At 46.1% G+C, this 20672-nt stretch overlaps 1 protein-coding gene across 8 annotated transcripts in view; it reads left to right on the top strand.

Moving 5' to 3' along the window:
- The first annotated feature begins 218 nt into the window (after positions 1–218).
- Positions 219–20672, top strand: part of TSNARE1 (t-SNARE domain containing 1) — a 530096-nt gene continuing 509642 nt past the window's right edge. For 4 of the 8 annotated variants that reach the window (XM_076329011.1, XM_076329018.1, XM_076329017.1 and 1 more), the window contains exons 1-2: positions 219–294; positions 17802–17895. The gene's annotated coding sequence lies outside the window, so the exon portion shown is untranslated. The remainder of the gene's footprint in view (positions 295–17801; positions 17896–20672) is intronic. The other 4 variants (XM_076329012.1, XM_076329014.1, XM_076329015.1 and 1 more) reach the window with 2 other exon arrangements.

The raw sequence follows: 20672 nt of genomic DNA on the forward strand, positions 1-20672 counted from the left end.
GGAGGCGCTGAGGGACGGTGGGCGGGAGGGCGGGGGAGCCCGCCACGCTCGGGCCGTCCCCTCCGGGGATTGGTCGTCGGGGAAAGGGGGCGGGGCGCCGCTTCGCGCTGCCGGCTGGGAGTTGCAGTCCGGGGCGGCGCCGGCGGGCGGCGGCACCTGCGGGCTCGGGACTCCAGCGGGCGGGGCGGGGTGAGGGGAGGCGGACACGTGGTCAGGGCGGGCCCGCCGCGGTCACGTGATGTTTGGGTGCTGGCGGCACGGCGCAGCCTCGCGGCGACGGGCGCGCGGCGGCAGGTGAGGGGCGCGCGCGGCGCCGGCGGCGCGTGCTGGACCTTCCCCGTCCCTCCCCCTCCCCCCCCCCCCCCCGGGCGTGCGCGGGTTGAGCGTGGGTGTGGCAGGGGTGTGGCAGGGGTGTGACCCGGCTTGGGGGGCGTGTGACCTCGGGACGTGCTGGCCTTGTACGGGGGGCAGCCGGGGAACGGGGCAGGTCCTGCAGAGAGAGGGTGTGTGCGCGTGCATGCGTGCGCGCGCGTGCGACACAGGGACAGGGCTGGCCTGGCACAGGGGTGTGTGTGTGTGTGTGCAGCCTGGGGACAGGGCTGGCCTGGCACAGGTCTGTGTGCAGCTTGGGGACAGGGCTGGCCTGGCACAGGGGTGTGTGTGTGTGTGTGCAGCCTGGGGACAGGGCTGGCCTGGCACAGGGGTGTGTGTGTGCAGCCAGGGGACAGGGCTGGCCTGGCACAGGTCTGTGTGCAGCCTGGGGACAGGGCTGGCCTGGCACAGGGGGGGGTGTGTGTGTGTGTGCAGCCAGGGGACAGGGCTGGCCTGGCACAGGTCTGTGTGTGCAGCTTGGGGACAGGGCTGGCCTGACACAGGGGTGTGTGTGTGCAGCCTGGGGACAGGGCTGGCCTGGCACAGGGGTGTGTGTGTGCAGCCTGGGGACAGGGCTGGCCTGACACAGGTCTGTGTGTGCAGCTTGGGGACAGGGCTGGCCTGGCACAGGTCTGTGTGCAGCCTGGGGACAGGGCTGGCCTGGCACAGGGGTGTGTGTGTGCAGCCTGGGGACAGGGCTGGCCTGGCACAGGTCTGTGTGCAGCTTGGGGACAGGGCTGGCCTGGCACAGGGGTGTGTGTGTGCAGCTTGGGGACAGGGCTGGCCTGGCACAGGTCTGTGTGCAGCTTGGGGACAGGGCTGGCCTGGCACAGGTCTGTGTGTGCAGCTTGGGGACAGGGCTGGCCTGGCACAGGGGTGTGTGTGTGCAGCCTGGGGACAGGGCTGGCCTGGCACAGGTCTGTGTGCAGCCTGGGGACAGGGCTGGCCTGGCACAGGGGTGCGCGTGTTGAAACTAGGGTCTGTGGCTGCCCTTGCACAGGGTTTGCACGCGTGTGTTTGCACAGCGTATGGACTGTGCCTGGCCTCGCACGGGGTTTGTGTGTGTACGAGCAATTGGGGGACAGGGCTGGCCTTGCCCAGGGGTGTGAGCAAGGAGGGACATGTGTGCCGAGCATGCGGTGCTCTCCCAAAGACCATGCTTGTCTCCCACGTGGCCGGTGAGCAGGCGAAGACACGAGGTCCCCGCTCTGCCATCAGCAGTCCCCGTGACACTGTCCCGTGCTTGCTTAAGGCAATGAAACATTGACGTGTCGACCTCCGGTGCGATGGCAACGTTGGGAACTGCTCCGTGTCCGGTGTTGTAGTTAAATAACAGGTTTTGGCTCAGTTTTATCCTCACATAGGGTATAATGGTATATATTTACTTATTTTTTTCCTTCCAGGCTAATTCGGGAGGCTTTAGCCATAAATTAGTCAGTGAGATGGACTTGCAAGTGATTTTGGGAAAATACAGGAGAGGAAACAAAACTCCTTTTAAATGCATAAAGCGCCTGCAATAGTCCTTCGTTGACTTTGCGGAAACTTGTTTTTGTTGCTTTTGTACTTCAGAATGTTTGTGGTTCGAAGCTTTTAATAAAAGCTCGCCCTCACTGCGTGGTACAATTAACCTGCAGCATCTGGCGCCGGAGTAGGCTTTGCTGGGGAAATCTTGTGTTTCCACTGAACTGCTCGGTGTCTTTGTGTGCATATCGAAAAGCAGAGGGTTTGGAAACCTAGAAGTGCGCTTTCATTCTTCCACCATCACACCGAATACGCGCTGCAAAACTTCTGGTTGTTTGCGTTGGAAATATGCCGTGACACTTGCAGCTCGAGCTGCGTCCTCGTGTCTGGGAGCGCTGCGTAAACAAGCGGTCGCCTGTTTGCAAACCCGGGGGTAACACGTGCATGGGGTGGTGGCCTGAGGTTTTGCTCTTCGTGCTTCATTCTGCTCAATCCTAAATTTTTACTGGCTGTGTGTATTTTTATTTTTTATTTTTTCCTTTACTGTGCGTTAGGCTGGACTAACCTAAGAGGGTTTTTTTTTCCCCTTTTTTTCCTTCATCCGGTAGCAATAAGGTTCATCTTTTATCCAGCATTTACCCCTTTTTCCAGGCTGGTATTTCCCTTTGCAATGGGTCTGTGAATACGCAATACCCCATCCTGCCTTCTTGGTCTCTGTATTGCCTTGGTCTAGGAGCCGATGCAGACGGTTCAGGTCTTTAAATCACCGATGTCTCAGGCCAGCCGCTGTCTGGCCCCTCGGTGTCTTCCTACTCCGCCGTCTTCTCCTGCTGCGACGTCCTTTTCCAGCTCATCTCACCTCCAGGTCGGTCTCTGGGTTTTTTCTGGGGTGCTAATGGTGTGCTGATTCCCTCTCTCCAGCCATCAGCTGAGGAACAGATAACCCCTGTCCTGCTCTCCGAAGCCTCCCGCCTTGCTGGTTTGATTGTGTGTATTAATGCAATTAAAAATTAGCTCAGCCGCCGCTGATGTGGCTTTGATGGACATCGGAGGGGCTGAGCAGTGCAACCACGCGTCCTGCTGCAATCCTAGCTGCCGGTTCAGATCTCCATCCCCGTTTGCTCCTGCCATCGTGTCTAAAACAAGACTGAACTTTCAGATACGATGTCTCCCGCCTAGAGGAGTATTGGCGATTGCTTGGTTCAGAGGAGTTTTGCGCTATAACGCTGTGCTGCTGTGTTTTTCCTGGCATCCAGGGTTGCCTCTTGGGCAACGACTGCAAGTTCTTTAGCTGAGGTTGGCTACAGAGACTGGTAGAACAGAGATTTTAATATCAAGGTCTTTTACTCCCATCCTCTCTTGTGCAAGAAACCTTATTCCTTTTCTCACAACTTGCTTGTTTCTTGGTTTTTTTTTTTAATTTAATTTATTTTAAACCTCTTGTCATTTGCTCCTCACCACGCGACTCTCCAATGTGACCAGGTCTCCCAGCCAGCAAGATGCCTGCTTTGAGGGTGGAGGAGAAATAGTACTTCTGTGTCTTGATAAATTTGCACATCAATATTACAGCACTTAAAATCTAATTTAAAAAAAAAAAAAAAAAGTAGGCGAGCTGAAAATGAATGAGTCTGTGCTTCCCCTTGCTTATAAATATATATCAAATGGTATTTTGAACTGCTGGTTCTTCTGGGAATTCAGGGATATTTAAATAGCAAGTGTGAAAGGGTAAATAATATCAAGATAAAAATAATTCTTTCGATTCCCTGCCTGTACCATAAACACATTCTGCTAGATGAAAATGGAGAGAACTTTTAAAAAATCTAATCTGCTTCTCCCATCTTCATTATCTTCCTTCCTACACTTCAGTTAGTTTGGGCAGTGGGGTGGGTAGGTGGCTCTCGCTTGGCTTTTTATGGACCTTCTGAGGGTTGCTGGTGCTGTAGGGGAGCGTGTAAATCCGTGACACCTGAGGGCTTTGTGTGGGCAAGAGGAGCCTCTGCCCGTGTTTGATGTAGGGTTGGAGTCGTCATCCTCGGGGCAAAGGCTGCTTGCACTGGAAAGGACTTGTGCATCCAGGTCTGATCCCCGTGAGACCGGATGGGTGGGTGGATGGATGGATGGAGGACTGGGTCTTCCCACTGGAACGTGGTTGGTGGTGTCTCCCTGACCATAAGAGCGGATGCGTTTGCCTACAGCATGATCCATTTGGTCTAAATTTCATCCAGATTTTTAAGCATGAGCTTAACTTGCAACATGAAGCATCAGAGCGTGCCTACACGCTGGGGGAATATTGCAAAACTCCTCCTCCAGCAGCATCACCAACCCTTCAAATTGCATTTTTCTTTTTCAGCATACTTTTTGACATGTGCAAGTAAAATCTGGCCGCAAACTTGTGTTGGCGTTGCCAGCCGTGGCGTTAAGTGTTGCAAGGATGAAGGGAGGCTCATGCCCGTTGCTTGATGTTGAGTGCCCAAAAAGCTACGTATGAAATTCATGCTATCGCCCTACTGCGAAGGAGCATGCGTCCTTTTCCTGTCAGGAAGGTTATTTGTGGTTTTTAATAATACACTGTGTTTCCAAAGAATATGGTCAAGATAAGAATCCCACTGTCTTTTTTTTTTTGCTTGCCTTGCAAATGATGGTATGCAAGATTAAAATAATGCAAAAGAGTTAAATTAATCAGATTTAACACTTGCAGGGGGGTTTCTATTTAAAACTCTCCTTTTTCTTCATAGTATCACTAGTCAGGAAATTCAGTAGGCAGGTGCCATCTCTTTGTTGCAGTGCATGGGCACGTCTCTGCTTTCCAGTGTTTCTGGTGATGGAAAAAATAGCATTTAACTAAAAAAAAAAAAAACAACCAAAAAACGGGCAGGATGGATTATTATTTTTTTTTTTCCATGACCGTTTTGCTTGTAGCGCCGTTAGAAAGCGAAGATTGCATTGGTGATCAGTCGCTTTTTTCAATATATTCTGAAAATGGGTACAAAAAAAAGAAGAAATGGTGTATCAGCAGGTGTTTTTTAATGGTCTTGTGCTGGGATGTGGAGCTGTGGGGAAAAGCTGTGCCAAGGGCAGCTGAGGTGTGTTGGCTACTCATCTGCTGGGATGCCGCAAGCAAAATCTGCAAAACATTTTCCAGCTTCTCCTTGAATGAAGTCGGACTTGGCTGCAATACCTATACTTACTTTTTTTTAGTAATTGTACTTTTTTTTTTTTTTTAAAGTAAATGCTCGTGTTGGGTTAGGCTGCGATTTCTTCGCTCTCTCTGTAATCTCTTCCCTAAATAAAAGCAGAAAATAACTGCAAAATGGTTTGTGCTCTTCATTGTGTAGCGTTTGTTTTGTTCTTGTTCCGCTATCACCCCTGCTGCAAAGCCACACTTTGCAAAAATGTGATTTTTTTTTTTAAGGTTATCGGGGACTTTATTTGTCCTCCTTCCCCTGCTGCATACATTTATTATGATTATAGTCTTGAATAACTTGGCCATGTATTCCCCCCGCCCCCCCCCCGGCCCCGTAGGACTCCTCCATCATCTGGTGCATGGAGTAAAGGAGTGCAGGAGACAGCTGTGCTGTAGGATTTTGTTCCAACCCTGTTGCGCTGTAGGTGGCCGTAGTCCTTATTTCTGTAAAATTAAACGTTTTCTTCTTCTGTAAGGGACTTTGATTGCGCTCATTGCTGAAGTTTGTTGCTTTTTTTTTCAGTTTACAATGAATCTTCTTGTGGTGCTTTTGCATGGAGGAGGGAGGTGCCTCCTTCATTTTTCTGCATGTGAAAACCAGGCAGATTTGGAGGTGTTGTGACCCAAATTTCTGGATTAACTCATTTCTTTGCTGTGTGAGATGCCAGAGACTCAAATATGGTACGAGGGAACCCCCAAACTTGCTATTAATGGCTGCTTTGTAAAAAATCGCATATGAACAGATTGCTCAGGAGCTCTGTGGTGGAGGCATATACAGCCATGAACACTGTTTTTCTTAATTTTTCCTTTTTTCCCCTGAAATTCCCTTATTTATTTACCAGCATGTGATGTCTCGTGACTGTGACCACAATCCTCACGCAATGGTGCTCACTGTGCAGCTCACGTCCTCCAATTTTGGGGTGTCTTGGGGGAGAAAACTTCTCCCGGGCTGTTTGGGGAAGGCTTGGACGATGTCTCACCAGGTCTGTGAGCTCTGCAACGGTGGCTTCGAGTTTAGGCAGAACTAACTTTTGGGTTTGGGGAAGGTCCAGTCTGTGCTCTGCAAAGGCAGAGTTTTCCATGCAAACACCACCACGTCTCATCGAAATTGCCCCCTTCAATTTAGTCCTTGGTTAGATAACCAGTATTGAAATTTTTAACGTGAATAGTTTGTTTGGAAAACATATTAGTGGCTAAAAGAAGGGCTTTTTATCAGAGGGAGCAGTGCTTGCAACTAACTGTAGATAATTGCAATTATGTTTGAGCCGAATTATTAGCAAATGCTTTGCAGCATCCCATGTCCCAGCCTGGAGATGTTTGTTATGCTCTGAGTTCTTCTAATTTTGGAGAGGGGAGAAAAAATAAACGCTGCCGTGCATCTGTTTGGTGATGGGGAAGGTCGATGATGCTGCAGGACCGGTCGATGACCCTGTGACTTGCAGGGTAATGCCTTGTTTAATATAACATTGTACATGACAGATTTTCTTCGTTTGCTATTTATTGCGCTTCATCCGCCTGGAAACGGGAGCTGCAGACAGCGATCCCTTGAGTTTGCGTAATTTTGGCGTTGCTTCTGTTGAAGCATCCCTTTTCCGACATGTGGGCTTGATTTTTTGAAGGGGGATAATGGAGATTATTTGCTAACAATGCTAGTTGTGCACAGGCACTGTTCAACATCCCGCCGGTGATTGAAAGTCCCTCTTTGTCCCTTCTGTTTGCCATGGAATCTTTATTAATGAGAAAGCAAACTTTTTTTTTTTAATGGTAATTGCTACAGCAACTTGAAGTTAACTTCAATGAACTGCATTTTCTATTCCCAGCTGATAAAAAAAATGTAGAAAATCATGTGGCTGTGTGAGAGTAGGTGCTGTGCATTAAGGCGTAGATGGATCTATGTCATTTTTTACCATCTTCCACGTAGCTGCATCCTTCTGTTGGGAGCTGCAGATCTTGAGCTTTTCCTTCTTGCAAAGTGAAGCAAGAGCTAAACCTTAATGCAGCTTTTGACTTGCCCCCCCCCCCCAAACAATTGATTTATGATCCCTTGTGACACTATTAGCTTTTTAAACTCTCACGAGAACCTCCTAATTTCTAAAATACCTAATTTATACAAGTTTAGACATACTGCTACATAGCTTGAGACGTGATTTATCTTTCCCACATGTTTTGATGTCTTCTGTCGTCTGCCTGATGTATCCCCAGCTGCTCTCTTACCTGAGTGCCTGTCGCTGCTGGAGGGACCCTAATGTCAGTCCCATCAAATATTCTGCTGCTGGTAGTGACCAGGAGCGGATACTCAGCGGAAAAAGTATGAGAAATTAAAGTTGTATACATATATGTATATATAAAATAACAGTTAACTTCTATAATATAGCATATAAGATAGTATATAATATATATTTCTCATATATATAATAATAGTGCATGTGTTTTTGTTTGCTTTTATGCCCTGTTTTTTTTGCTTTTGTTTTAAAGAATTGAAAATTTCAGCCTTTTCTCTGCTGAAGCTGCTGTGGACAGAGCCGTCGGTTTGGCGCGGGCAGTATCAGGCCACGGTGAATAAGCATAGCTGTGGTCAGGGAAGCGTGCCCAGCCTGCTGATGTTCACCGTCCTCTTACATATCATCTCGTAGGGGTTGTAAAGCTATCCAGATTTGTTGTGACGGTGAAGAATCAAGTCATTTTACTAGGACTACTTTTACTAATGATAAATAAGGCAAAAAATATAACATTAAAATGGTGGTGCTTAAAGTTCTGTTGAGGCCACTGCATGTTAGTGGCTCTATTTCTCAGTGTCAAGGACCTTCAGCTTCCATTAACTGCAAGTGTCCGAAGATGGAAGTAGGTGGCAAGATGTGGGCATCGAAGCCCCAGAAATGCTGTCCTAAGCTTTTTGACACTTCTGTTTTAGAGAACAACTGCGTACTTTCCAGAGCCCTCTTAAGTATTGATCATGCACCAGGGGGAAGTTTCATAGGTATGGGTTGTTTTTCTGAAAATGTATTGGGTTGCTATCCTAACCAAGTGCCAAAACTGGTCCTTTGGAGATGCATCTTAGCCAGTGGTGTAAATAGTGCTGCAATATTACAGTAAAACGGGATGCTGCGTCTGACTCACCTTTGAATTTGAAAAAGCAGATTGACAATCTCGTTACAGATATTTTCCTGATTATCATCTTTAGAGCTTCAAGCAGATGGGTTTCTTCTCCTTTGCCCCAAACATGGGGCAATGGAAAAGATGTCAATTCTGTTGGTTCCCCCCCCCCCCCCCCCCCCCCCATGGAAATACCTGCAGTTTAATTGTAAAGATCCTCTTCTTTGGGCGTGGAAACCAAGGTCTGATTTTTTTTTTTGCCTTTTTTTTTTCTTTCCACATTATTCAGACATACCTTTGTTTCCTTTCTGCTCAGGGAAGTGGTTGAGTCACCATCCCTGGAAGTATTTAAAAGACGTGTAGATGCGACGCTTAGGGACATGGTTTAGTGGGCATGGTGGTGTTGGGTCGACAGTTGGACTCGATGATCTTAGAGGTCTTTTCCAACCTTAATGATTCTATGATTCTTTTGTTTGTAGAGATGTCTCATGGGCTCTCAGCTCTACAGGCTTGCTGTTCTCTCTTCGTCCAGTTCCTTTCCTAATGCATTGTGTTTGTCATCCTTTTTAAAATTAATTAGGATTTATTATAATCCCATACTTGGAAACAGGGCTGTGGGTCTCGGTCCTGTTTGCGAGGCTTTGAACACTGAGAATGGGCAGAAAGCAGCCTGGAGGTCCTCCTGTCCCTGGGGCACTCGCCTCCTGCCTCCCTGCACCTCCTGGCTTTGACCATCCCTTTTCCTTTGGCCCCTGGTAAAACCAGAAGGAGCTTTTGCATTTTCCTCAGTGGTTGCTTCGTGGGCTTGAGATGCTGTTAGCTTCTTCAGCTTCATTGGGGAGCAACATCCCCTTGCAGGGGTGGTTCAGCTTTTGCTGTTTTTCTCTGCCAGTAGAAAGGAGAGGGAGAATATAAAGCTTTGCTCTTTACAAGCAAATTGCTTTTCAAAATCTCTGGTGCTTCTTGGGTTGGGATGATAATCTAACTCCTTGGAAGCAGGTGGCGACCTTCAGGATAAGGCGGTTAGTGGTCTTCATCAATCTTCTACACACAGGTGGAGCCCCTTGGCTGCCTCCTTCTACAACAGCTTTGGTGAAGGAAGACTTAGGGACCTGATGTCCTTCTTGCGCCTCTCCCGTAGTCCACAGAGGCAGGTAGTTGTTGTGGTCAGTTAAGGGCTGGGTGGACATCATCTCAAAGCCTACCAGTCCCATGATAAAGCCCTTGCAGTTGAATGAGGCAGTGTTTTCTGGTGGTTCATCATACTCCATTTCCATTACTTGCCTTCCTGGGCAGGCTGAGGCTGGTTATTTTGCCTGGCTGGCTGCACACCATTTTGCAAAGTTGCTCTCCTAAGCAGACGAGGGTGACCTTGTGCTTGCTGATCTGGTAGCTGGGCTCCGATGCTGGCTCCCTGCATTGCATCTCATAAATAACTCTTGTTTTTCGGTTTCATTTCCTGGACCTGCTTACACCTTGCCAAAAATAATTACAACCTCCGAGACTGGGGTTTGCTGGGCGAGGGGGAGGAGGGCACAGGAAAACCTGCAATCCATGTTTTCTTCCACGCGCTTTCATCAACGTGGTGGTGCCAACGGGACCGGGAGCTCCCTTCTGGGGCATGAATCAGGCTGCGCTCGCGTTCACCTGGGATTGCGCCTATTCTGTGCATGAAGTTTCTTTCCCTTCCTCTGTTCAGCATAATCTGAAATTCATGTCCTGGACGATGCCTCCCTCACCTGCTTTATTACCTCTTAAAGTGTTTTCCCAAGTATGGCTCGCACTCAGATAAGCCTGTCCTGCTTTCCTTGGCTGCAAAACTGGCTCTTTTTGCAGTCTTCCTCCTCCAGCTGCTGTGTGCATCCTTCCTCCATCCATGCAGAGGTACTTTTCTGCTACTTAGCACGTTTTTCAAGCACTTTGGAGCCTGTGCATCCTCCTCGAGAGGTGGTTGGATGCCGTTGCTCCCAGTTTTGCATCTGAGCCGGCGTTAGCTGTGGTCATGTGCGGAGCCGGTGGGGAAGGCAAGAGTATTTTTAGTGTGCACTTCTGTGCGCCGCTCAGGGGGCCGCCCACAGTTGAGTATTAAAATAATAGCGGGGACATTGGGTAAGCTCTGCAGCAAAATGTTGATATGCAAATTGCCATCTTAAGAACAAACCTCAAGGCGATTTTTGGCAATGCACGCAAGGCTCCGGAGCAGTGTGTTTTGAATAAAGATTACAGCAAGGGATTTCGCCCAGGGAGCATGCTCGTCTCATTTATTCTGAAGCTTAGCAGAGCCGGTAATTCAGTGTTGGAAGTCAACAGGGTGAAACGTGTGCACCTTTAAAAAGGTATTGGATTAGCATTGACAAAACAAAATGTAACGTCACCTCTGTAACTTGAATTTCCAGGGTTGCAGAAGCAATAAATCATTGCATTTCATTTGCAAGTGATTCCTGGGCACTCTCCAGGGGAGAGGTGGCTCTGATGGTTTGGGAGATGTGGAGGCATTATCTAGTGATAAATGAGGTTGTGCCAGCTGACTCAGTGCTGCTTTGACTTTTATCTTCAAGTTGGCGATAGACAGCTTGGCTGTTTGAAACCTTGCAATAAGAAATTGGATAAAATATGAATCACTTTTTTTTTTTTTTTGTTTTATTTTCCTGGTTACTGAGTTCATGGTGGCACTACTGGGAAGGAAACAGCAGTAAATTAGGAGAACCAAAGCAGTAGTTTCATGGTTCTTGATCCGCAGCTGTCCGAGCTGGTCCTGTGTCCATCAGTACAAGTCAGAGGTACCATTTCTCCTTCTTTCCGCCCCCAAGCTCAGTTGTATTCAACAGCTACAGCTGGGCAGCTATGTGGTTTTTGAGGTAGGTAAAGCAGTTACGCTGCTTCAGTAAGGACAAGGAGCACTGAGGGAGATCAAGAGAAGCTATGACATGCCATGGGACCACTGGCCAAAAGTTGCCCTATTTAATTTTTGAGCACTGAAAGCATAGGCAATTTTAACCTCTTGGCAGTACCTTCTGCACTGCCATATCTTCTTTTCTTACCCACTCTTGCCTAATATTCCTGTTTTATCCTTGCTCCTACTTTTGAACCTTACTTGACTTGTGGTGTCTCTTTGTCTCATTATTAAATGATGTTTTTAACATCTCCTTCATGACTTGAACGCTAGCAAGAGCTCAGGTCCTTTCCCTCCTCTCACACACATCCCCTATAACTAGATTATAACCACAGTTATTGAGTGGTTCCTCTGTGCTGGTGATGGGTTTAATTCAGTAGATGTTTCCTCGACAGAGTTGACCAAATATTTTTGCCTGTGGACCATTATAGCATCTTCAGCCATTGGATAGAAAGGCTGGAAGATTGCACCTGCAATGCTTTTATCTGTCGCACATGATTTCTCAGGGACTTAAATAATCTGAGCTGAGGCATGCGTTGGACTTGTACACCCCATCAAATCATCATGGGCTGTGGCTGGACTTGAGTAAAGCCAACGTACCTGACAGAATGGTGGGAGAACTGGTTTTCCTCATTGTAGATCACACTGACATTAGCTTTTTAGAAGTCTTGGTTGACTTCTTCATAGTTTCGTTGAAATTTTCAGTTGAAATTGAGGAATCTGTGCCCGATACTGCCAAGTTTTGTATAATGACTTTTTAGGTACTGCTAGTAAGAGGTAACTTGGTGTGTGAGTGCTACTGTGCTTGTTTAGGATATAACTGCTGAATGAATAAATTTCATACAGGTTTGGTTTAATTACTTGCAAATTGAGGGTTTTAAGAGGCAGTTTGGTGGACTTGCCCCCATGCGGTGACCAGCTGGGAAGTGGATTTGAGTCCTTCCATTTATTTCAATTCTTGAGGAGCGAGTACTGTGGTTCTTCAAAAAACACTAATTTGTTGGTGTTTTCATTATTCTTATATTGTGAAGCCTGGGCATTGTTGGGGGAAAGAAAAGTTTGTATCACAATAAATGTGTTGCTCTAGGATTGGAAACTGGCAGTAAATGAGGCAACTTCTAATGAGATTTGGGTTTTGTTTGGGGGTTGGTTTTTTTTAGCTCTCTGAGATTGGTACAAATCTGTACCTTTTAGAGGCTGGAGAGGGACGACCTTCAGTGGAAATAAAAGTAGTTTGTAGCTAATTTTTCTTTCTTTCAATGTAGCATGGAAGAACCAGGTGGCTGAGACTTTGTGGGGACATATTCTCCTGACTTTGATACAAGTTTGTGTTGATCAGCTCAGTTCACTTGTGTCCTTTTACTTCAATTATACGTTCCAACACCATAAGACTTAAATATCAAATTTTGAGGGTGTTCTCTGCCAGAACTGCATGGTTTAAGTGCAGATCCTGTTGGCAGGCATCTCAGGAGCTGTTGACTTCCCTCCTTTGTAACCCCGTCCTCTCTTGCCTAGTTTTTCCCTCCTTAAAATTCGAACAGATTTGATAAAACAGCAGAGCTCTCTAAAACATTAAAAGGAAGTACATAGGAACTCAGAAAGTGGTGGTCTATAAAGCTCTCTCATGAGTGTATAGCCTTGTGAAGATCACCGTGTCCTTCTTGCATCTCGACAGTGCTGAGCAAGTAAAAGAAAAACATCTTCCTAGCTTGGTTCAGGCACGTCTTAAATCTTCTTTGTGTCTGTCCTTTGCTGCATCCTGCACCTCTGCGGCATTAAACGCAAGCTGCTGGTTACGTCTTCCAGAGCCCTTCTTGTGCTGCCGTATGCCTCGTTGAGATGTTGACTCTTCCGTCCAAGGTCGTGAATCTCTGTTCCTGACTTTGAAATGCTCCAAGTCTCTGTCGCTCTGTTCTTCTCCCCTCTTGATGACATCACCTATGAACATTTGTAGAGATGCTCTTAATTTTCCCCAAAACTTGTTTTTTTGATGGGATATCTTCAGGGAACCTCACAGCTGACTGTCATGCCAGTGTTGCTGTCTCTTCAGATTGTCTGTGCGTTTCCTGATGTTTCCCATCCAATCTATGTTCAACTCTTTCTGTATTCAATCTCCTATTTTAAGGTCTTTAATGCAGGGATCATCTCCTTATTCTGTATTTATACACCATTTAATGTGATGCAGATGTGGTATATATAAAATTTATATAAAAATATATCTATCTATTGGCCAGGGACAAAAGACTTAGTAGCGTGTTAGCATTTGAAAATCTCACAAATAATAAAAACTATATATTTTTTCTGTCCCTACTTTGGCTCCTTTGGTAGTTATGATATCAGCTGCTTTGTGTGGGGAAACTGAAATGGTGAACTCTGATCTCGCCGGGTAAGAAACATTTTTGTAAAGCTGTGCATTTAGACTAATTCTGTCTGCCATACAATGTGCTGAGGATTTCTGATCCTCAGCAGGCATTTGACAGATCTTAACTAGTTATGCTATGTCTTGTCAATCAAAATTAAACGCCTACTTCACTTCTTCCTACTTTATCTCTCTTCCAGCTTTTTTATTTAGGTTGGTCATTAAAATTGCTTATAACCATAGAAACGAGGAAAACCCGCCCCTTATGTTCCAGATCTTTAGCGTGATATTCCTCTACTGACATCATGTGAGTTTTACACGATAGCTTAAAAAACCCCCCAAAACCTGCAGGCAAGCAGAGTAGTCATTAATTCCTTCCTATAATGGACTTGTTCCTATGGATGCCAACCAAAGATCATGTCCCTCTTGCATTCCTGTATGGTGTCCAGCAGAAGGAGAGACCCTGCTGCGGAGAAACCGCCTGACAAGATAAGAGTCGGAGAAGAAAACAGATCTGTGGGATGGGAAGGGTGGGAGGATGAGATAAGGAGAAGATGGGACGGCGAGAAGTTCAATTCGCAACGTAGTGCATGTTGATAATTTCACTGTTGGTTTTCATCCTTCTAGGTCTGCCTGCAACACTGGGTGCTCTGAGAGAAACTGGCTGCTCATGGCTTGGACAGGTGTACTCTTCGCTGGGTAAAAAACTGGCTGGATGGCCGGGCCCAAAGAGTGGTGGTGAATGGAGTTAAATTCAGTTGGTGGCTGGTCGCAGGTGGTGTTCCCCAGGGCTCAGTACTGGGGCCAGGTCTGTTTAATATCTCTATCAATGATCTGGATGAGGGGATCGAGTGCACCCTCAGTAAGTTTGCAGACGACACCAAGTTGGGCGGGAGTGTTGATCTACTCGAGGGTAGGAAGGCTCTGCAGAGGGACCTGGACAGGCTGGATCGATGGGCCGAGGCCAACTGTATGAGGTTCAACAGGGCTGAGTGCTGGGTCCTGCACTTGGGCCACAACAACCCCATGCAGCGCTACAGGCTTGGGGAAGAGTGGCTGGAAAGCTGCCTGGTGGAAAAGGACCTGGGGGTGTTGGTCGACAGCCGGCTGAACATGAGCCGGCAGTGTGCTCAGGCGGCCAAGAAGGCCAATGGCATCCTGGCCTGTATCAGAACTCGTGTGGCCAGCAGGAGTAGGGAAGTGATTGTGCCCCTGTACTCGGCACTGGTGAGGCTGCACCTCGAATACTGTGTTCAGTTTTGGGCCCCTCACTCCAAGAAGGACGTTGAGGTGCTGGAGCGTGTCCAGAGAAGGGCAACAAAGCTGGTGAAGGGTCTGGAGAACAAGTCTTGTGAGGAGCGGCTGAGGGAACTGGGGTTGTTTAGCCTGGAGAAGAGGAGGCTGAGGGGAGACCTCATCGCTCTCTACAACCACCTGAAAGTGGTTGGGTGTTGGTCTCTTCTCCCAAGTAACAAGTGATAGGATGAGAGGAAATGGCCTCAAGTTGCGCCAGGGGAGGTTTAGATTGGACGTGAGGAAAAATCTCTTCACTGAAAGAGTGGTGAAACATTGGAAGAGGCTGCCCAGGGAAGTGGTGGAGTCCCCATCCCTGGAGGTATTTAGAAGATATGTAGACATGGTGCTTAGGGACATGGTTTAGTGGTGGACTTGGCAGTGTTAGGTTCACGGTTGGACTTGATGATCTTAGAGGTCTTTTCCAACCTAAATGATTCTATGATTCTATAATACTGATACTTCTGTAAAACTGGGCCACCAGGTCTCCATGCTTACGGACCTGAATCCCTGCTTGGCAGGATGGGATGTGTTGTGGCTTAGCTTGTTCTGAACAATTAAAATGTTTACTGGTTTTGTTAGCAGAGGCAGTTTAAAAACACTTGACCCAAGTGTTCACCACATGAAGGTGATCGAAACTCTGACCTTAGGAGCTGTGAGCATCCTGAGATTTCAGTGCTGGACTCTGTGTGCTGGACAAATGATGCTGTTTTCATTTGGAGCAGGATTGCTCCACGTGAGATTGCTAGAGGCAACATTCCTGACTTTTTTCCCCCAGCTTAAGTTGCACTGAATCACACGGATATTAGGGTTATTTTTTACAAATGGAAGGAGTAATCGATCAAATGAAAATAGTTAACTGTAGCTGTCAGCATTGCTCTCTATAACTCAATTCAGTTTTGCTCTTTTTATGAATTATGGGAACTTGGTAGCACATGGAAAGCGATACCAGTGGTCAAGGAGTGACTTTTCCGGGGACGTGATGGCAGGGCTGGAGGGATCCTCTGCTGCTTGCCCTTAGCGGGACCTCCGAATGCGCTGAGATGTGGCGTGCATCAGAGAAGGGGAAAATGCAGTCCTGGCACTAGAGCAGGTTGGTGCATATTTTAGCTGTACACCAAACAGTTACCTCTGCTTTTACATTTTTCTAATGGATTTCAAAAAAACAAAACAAACCCACAAAACCCAGAAAAAACACTCCCAAGACTGTTGAATGTTGATACGTAGACTTTCTGTTTAGTTGCCAATGTGTAGATGTGAACCAGTAGACAGTGGTACTTCATATCGATGCCCCCTTAGATGTGTTACAGGAGGAATAGGATTTGTACAAGGGTTCCTACATCTCTGTGGTGACAATGCACGCGCTTCGTGTGTCACTGTATGGTGATTATGAAGAGGGGAGGCTGCCTCTTGATAAATCGCAGCATGTCTTGATGTTTGGAAGGTCTCCAGGGTGGAGACGTGGATTGTTCCTGAGGTAGTTGGATGTGGGAGTTTCATTGCTCTCTATAGGAAGGGCTTGTCTCTTGGGAAGATGAATTTTGACCTTTGGCCAGAGAAATAACGAGGAAGAAGTGTTGTGTGATGTAGCATGACATGGTGCTGAGCAACATCTTAAATTTTAAAGGTCTTACTTATTTACCCTGTCTCTGAAAGCTGGCGCCGGCTACTGTACTTTAACCTAAAAGCTCTTAATGATTTTTTTTTTTCATGTGTTGGAGCTTCTGCTGCTGTTGGGTTTTGAGGATCTTGAAATAGATTGTGTTCATCAAAGCAGAGGAAAAGGTAATTGTGTGGTTCTTCTCAGGGTATGAAAACTCGGGGCAGGAGGTCCTTCAGCATCCTTTGCTGCTCTCCGACTCCAGTGTCATCCCATGTCATTTGACTTTCTCCACCATCCCATCAGAAGGAGGGATAAGAAGGCTTTGATGATGTCTGCAAGGCTGAGTCTTTCATGATGATGCTCCTCCTGCTTAAAACAAACCAACTAGCCAAAATTTTCAGCAGTTTGATTAAAACACTTTCTTTGATGTATAATTACTGTATAAAGGGAGTACTACTTCCACGTCCTTAACTTTATAGAGCGTAAAAGTGTCTCTACCTGAGTTGCCTAAGCCATTCTTTTTCTTGTTTTCTTTTTTTTTAAGCATAAGAAATGGCATTAAAAGCATGTTAAATTCCTTCTGAAGCATTAGTTTCCAGATTTGGGACCAAAAAAAAAAAGATCAGTCACTAAAGCATGTGAGGAAAAAAGGGGTTTAGTAACTCTGGAGACGCTAGTTAGTGAGGTATCTGAGCCATCGGATCTTTACGGATGCTGTTCTAAAATCTGCAGCTGTATAGCTGGCTATATGGCTATGTTATTTCTTGTCTCTTGTACAAGAGACATCCATGTGCACATGCACTCTCGTATGAATCATCTTCCCCAAAGTAGTAATTTAATTTTTCCTCTCTCTATATATTTTTAGTTCAAAATAAATTATAAAGATACCATAATGTTTTTTTCAGTCTTCTGCTAACTTTGCTTTATAACAGATTGGCTGCTGTTACAAAGGCATGAATTCTCTGTGCAGCTTTGTGTTACACCATCCTAGTGAAGGTTTTGCTCTTCTGTGCTGAGACCTCTTCCAGTGCTGGGTCCATTTGATTGTCCCAGTTGCGTGCTTCTAGCTCGGCAATCCCTTTAGTTGCATGGGCTTTCTTTTTGTAGGAAAAATGCCGACAGATCCTGTTTAACTGGCTAAGACTGAATATAAAATATGAGACCACTAAGCAGGGGGAAATGACAGTTGTGTGAAATCACAAACTGCAGAAAATGAAAATTACTTGCTGTATTTCACTGGGCATCCCCTAATGTTTGCACCCTGAAATCAAAGGGAAGGAGTGGTTTGGGTTTTTTTAATGCGTGTGTTACATTGTCAAGAGATATTGTGTAGGCCAAAAGCAAAGCTTGCCTAATATATATATTTTTCTTTAACAAATTCACAGGATGTGAAAACTCCCAAAGGCAGTTGAATCTAAAGATACAGCTAAAACCTCAGTCTTGGGAATGCCTGCACTTCAGACTGGGGGAAACAGAGCAGATAAAAACCTGTATGAACGTTTCACTTCTGATTTTCATTTTTTTCTCCCTCTTCCCTGAACAGAGACGATACTGCTGAGACGGGCCTTGGGTCCATTGGGCTATTGCTGCCTAGTGCCGAACAAGGGTCTCCACCACCCGAAGGGATAAAATTGTGGGTGAGATATTTTTTGCTGTGTTCTTTCTTTGATAATCCTTCCTGTTTCAGGTTCTTTCTTTTGTTTTGGTTGTTTTTCTCCATATCCCTTCAACTCGTTGGAGGTGATGCTACGCTTTGTCGACCCAGCCTCTGGAGTGGGTGTGCAGGAACATTGTGGGCTCAACACTTGCAGATGTTCACCTCTGGACGGTGTCTTCCGCTCTTGCGGTGGTTTCCTTGTTTTAACTGGTTACTATTGGGCAATCTCCGTCCAAATTCTTCCCCTGACAGCTGATCTTGCCTAACTTGGCTGATTCATTAAGCTCTGGGATGGTCCACACTCGCAATGCGTTGACTTTGAGTTGGGCTTTCTGGTCTAAGTGAGTGTTAATGGGCGCCCTCTGCTAGGAACAGATGGTCAGTGAAGGTTTCATTTTTCAAGGCGTAATGGACTGTATTTGTAAAACCTTTAGAGTTTTTTATCGGCAGCTTTGTTAAACTACATCTGTTTTTCCCACCTGGAATACCGTTACGATAATTCGTATCGTGGCTAGAATAGTTGTTTCATGTACTCCAGCTTAATAGTGGGAAATAAGTCTTTTCTTGGGTATTTTTGGTTTGTGTGTCTGTTCTTCCTTCATAGAATACTTTAGAAGGTATTCTAGAATTAGAAAAAAGGGGTTTATATATTTTTCTGAATCAGTTGGTTATCTTGCCCTTAATTCTTATTCAAGAAATCACGATCTTTGAAACAAGTCCTTAAAAAGGATTTTACTTCTCTACCTCTGTTTTCCGTAGCATGGGGAGAATTGGCATGTTCCAGCCCCGTTTCGTATACAGAGCGAAACAGATTTGTAACATTCAGTAAATAATATGCAAAAAGTATGCCTATTAACATCCTGAGTAACCACCAACAACAGAGTAAATAGGAGGTTAATGAGATTAAGAGGAAAGAGGAAGGTAAGCGTTTGAGTGCTCCTCCCCATGGCCCTGGAGCCGGTGGCAGCCCCGTTTCTGTTGATGAGCCCAGCATGGCTATAGACGCAGGAGTGATTTTGCTGCTATTCCCCATACAAAGCTTAATGATTTCCTACTGCTGGCATTTTTCTTTAGATACTGTATAATATTATTAAATCCCACTCAGATTTTGAGCTTTTTTTTTTTTTAAATAAATCTTTTTTTAATTTTTTCCCTATTTGTTTCTAGTGCTGGGGCTCAGTGGTGAGGAGTCTGATTAGCCCTTGTCTTCTGAAGTCTTCTTCCAGGCATCTGGTACCTTCCTAGACGTCTCCTCAAGGCCACCAGAGGAGTTGGCCCAGGTCTTTTCTGGGAAACATGGTACCATCAGAGTATCATACCCAGAAGTGCATTGAGATTTAGCCCTTAATTTTTATCCTAAGCTCCATCTTGACTCGATTTAATTTGTCCTTTGCCTTTTTCCTTCCAAGTGCTCTCCATCACGTGCTTTCCATTATACCTTGCAGGGAGAGAAAGACCCATTTCCAAGCAAAAATACGACTTTTTTTTCCTACTGTGGTATCTCGCAAACCCTCTCCCTTTCCAGGTTAGTGGGTTTTCCGGACACGGTGCTCTCTGTCCATCTTCCTCCAGCATCTTCTGGCAGTTGTCAATGTTTTCTCAATGTCACTACCTCAGAACTGTTTATTTGAGTTTTCTCCACCCAAAACTGCATATGCGTGGTTGACTCAAAGCTCTAGGCACCGACTCCCCTTACTGGTCAGTTGACAAACTGCAACATATTTTTTTCCTCTTTTAAATGAAAATGCCTTGCCGAGAAACCTGTTTCGTTTACTCAAGATAAATCTTGTACTTCTGACCCTTGCTCTCCTTTTTATGGTGGTTCTGATTAAACCGCGAACCTTCAACTTAAATGATTCAGGTAGAGTATGGGGACTGCATATTGCCTAAATGAATTATTTGCCTCTTAGCTTTTGTTTTCATTTGTTGCATTGTTTTTTTTTTTTTGGTTGTGGGTTGGTTTTTTTTTTTTTTAATATTGCAAGTTATTTTCCTCCTGTTTCAATTGAGTAAGGCAGTGGTTTCTCTCTTCTATCAGCTCTTTTGCATTTGGGTGTGATGATGACTATTGTCCCCTATGACAGCTTTGCCTGGAGCTGAGATTTCCTCTCCAGACTGCGTTGCTGGAAGTCAGCCCAATGTCTTGGCATGGGCTGGGCAAAATAGAAGAGCGCTCGAGTGCTTCACTGATGCTGTGGGAAGGAGGAGATACAATTCCACCAAATTGCTGTCCAACAACACAGCCTTGGACAGGTCCTCTGGGTTCATCTTGACATGATGGTGTAATGGTTTGCTGCTCTCTGGAGAGCTAAGAATCATAGAATGGTTTGGGTTGGAAGGGACCTTTAAAAGGTCATCTAGTCCAACCCCCTTGCCGAGGGCAGGGACATCTTCAACTAGATCAGGTTGCTCAGAGCCTCGTCCAACCTGACCTGGAATGATTCCAGGGATGGGGCATCCACCACCTCTCTGGGCAACCTGGGCCAGTGCTTCACCACCCTCAGCGCAGAAAATTTCTTCCTTAGAAACTAAGAAGATGGGTTTTTGATGGGAACAGTTCCTCCCTTGCCTTGCAAAGACATGATACGGGGCAGTCTGAGGGAGAAGAAAGTAGGTCTTGAGTTTGCTTGGTGGGATGATCTCTCTCCCTTTTCCTCCAGTTCCCATTATGGTTGGTAACTGGGAGGCCAGCTGAACTCAGTGATGCTCTCACAGTGCTGAGGCTTTTGGCCTTAAGTCACATTACTGGTCATTGTG

The sequence above is a fragment of the Aptenodytes patagonicus genome, chromosome 2, assembly GCF_965638725.1.
Source record: "Aptenodytes patagonicus chromosome 2, bAptPat1.pri.cur, whole genome shotgun sequence".
Classification (NCBI taxonomy): Eukaryota; Metazoa; Chordata; class Aves; order Sphenisciformes; family Spheniscidae; genus Aptenodytes; species Aptenodytes patagonicus.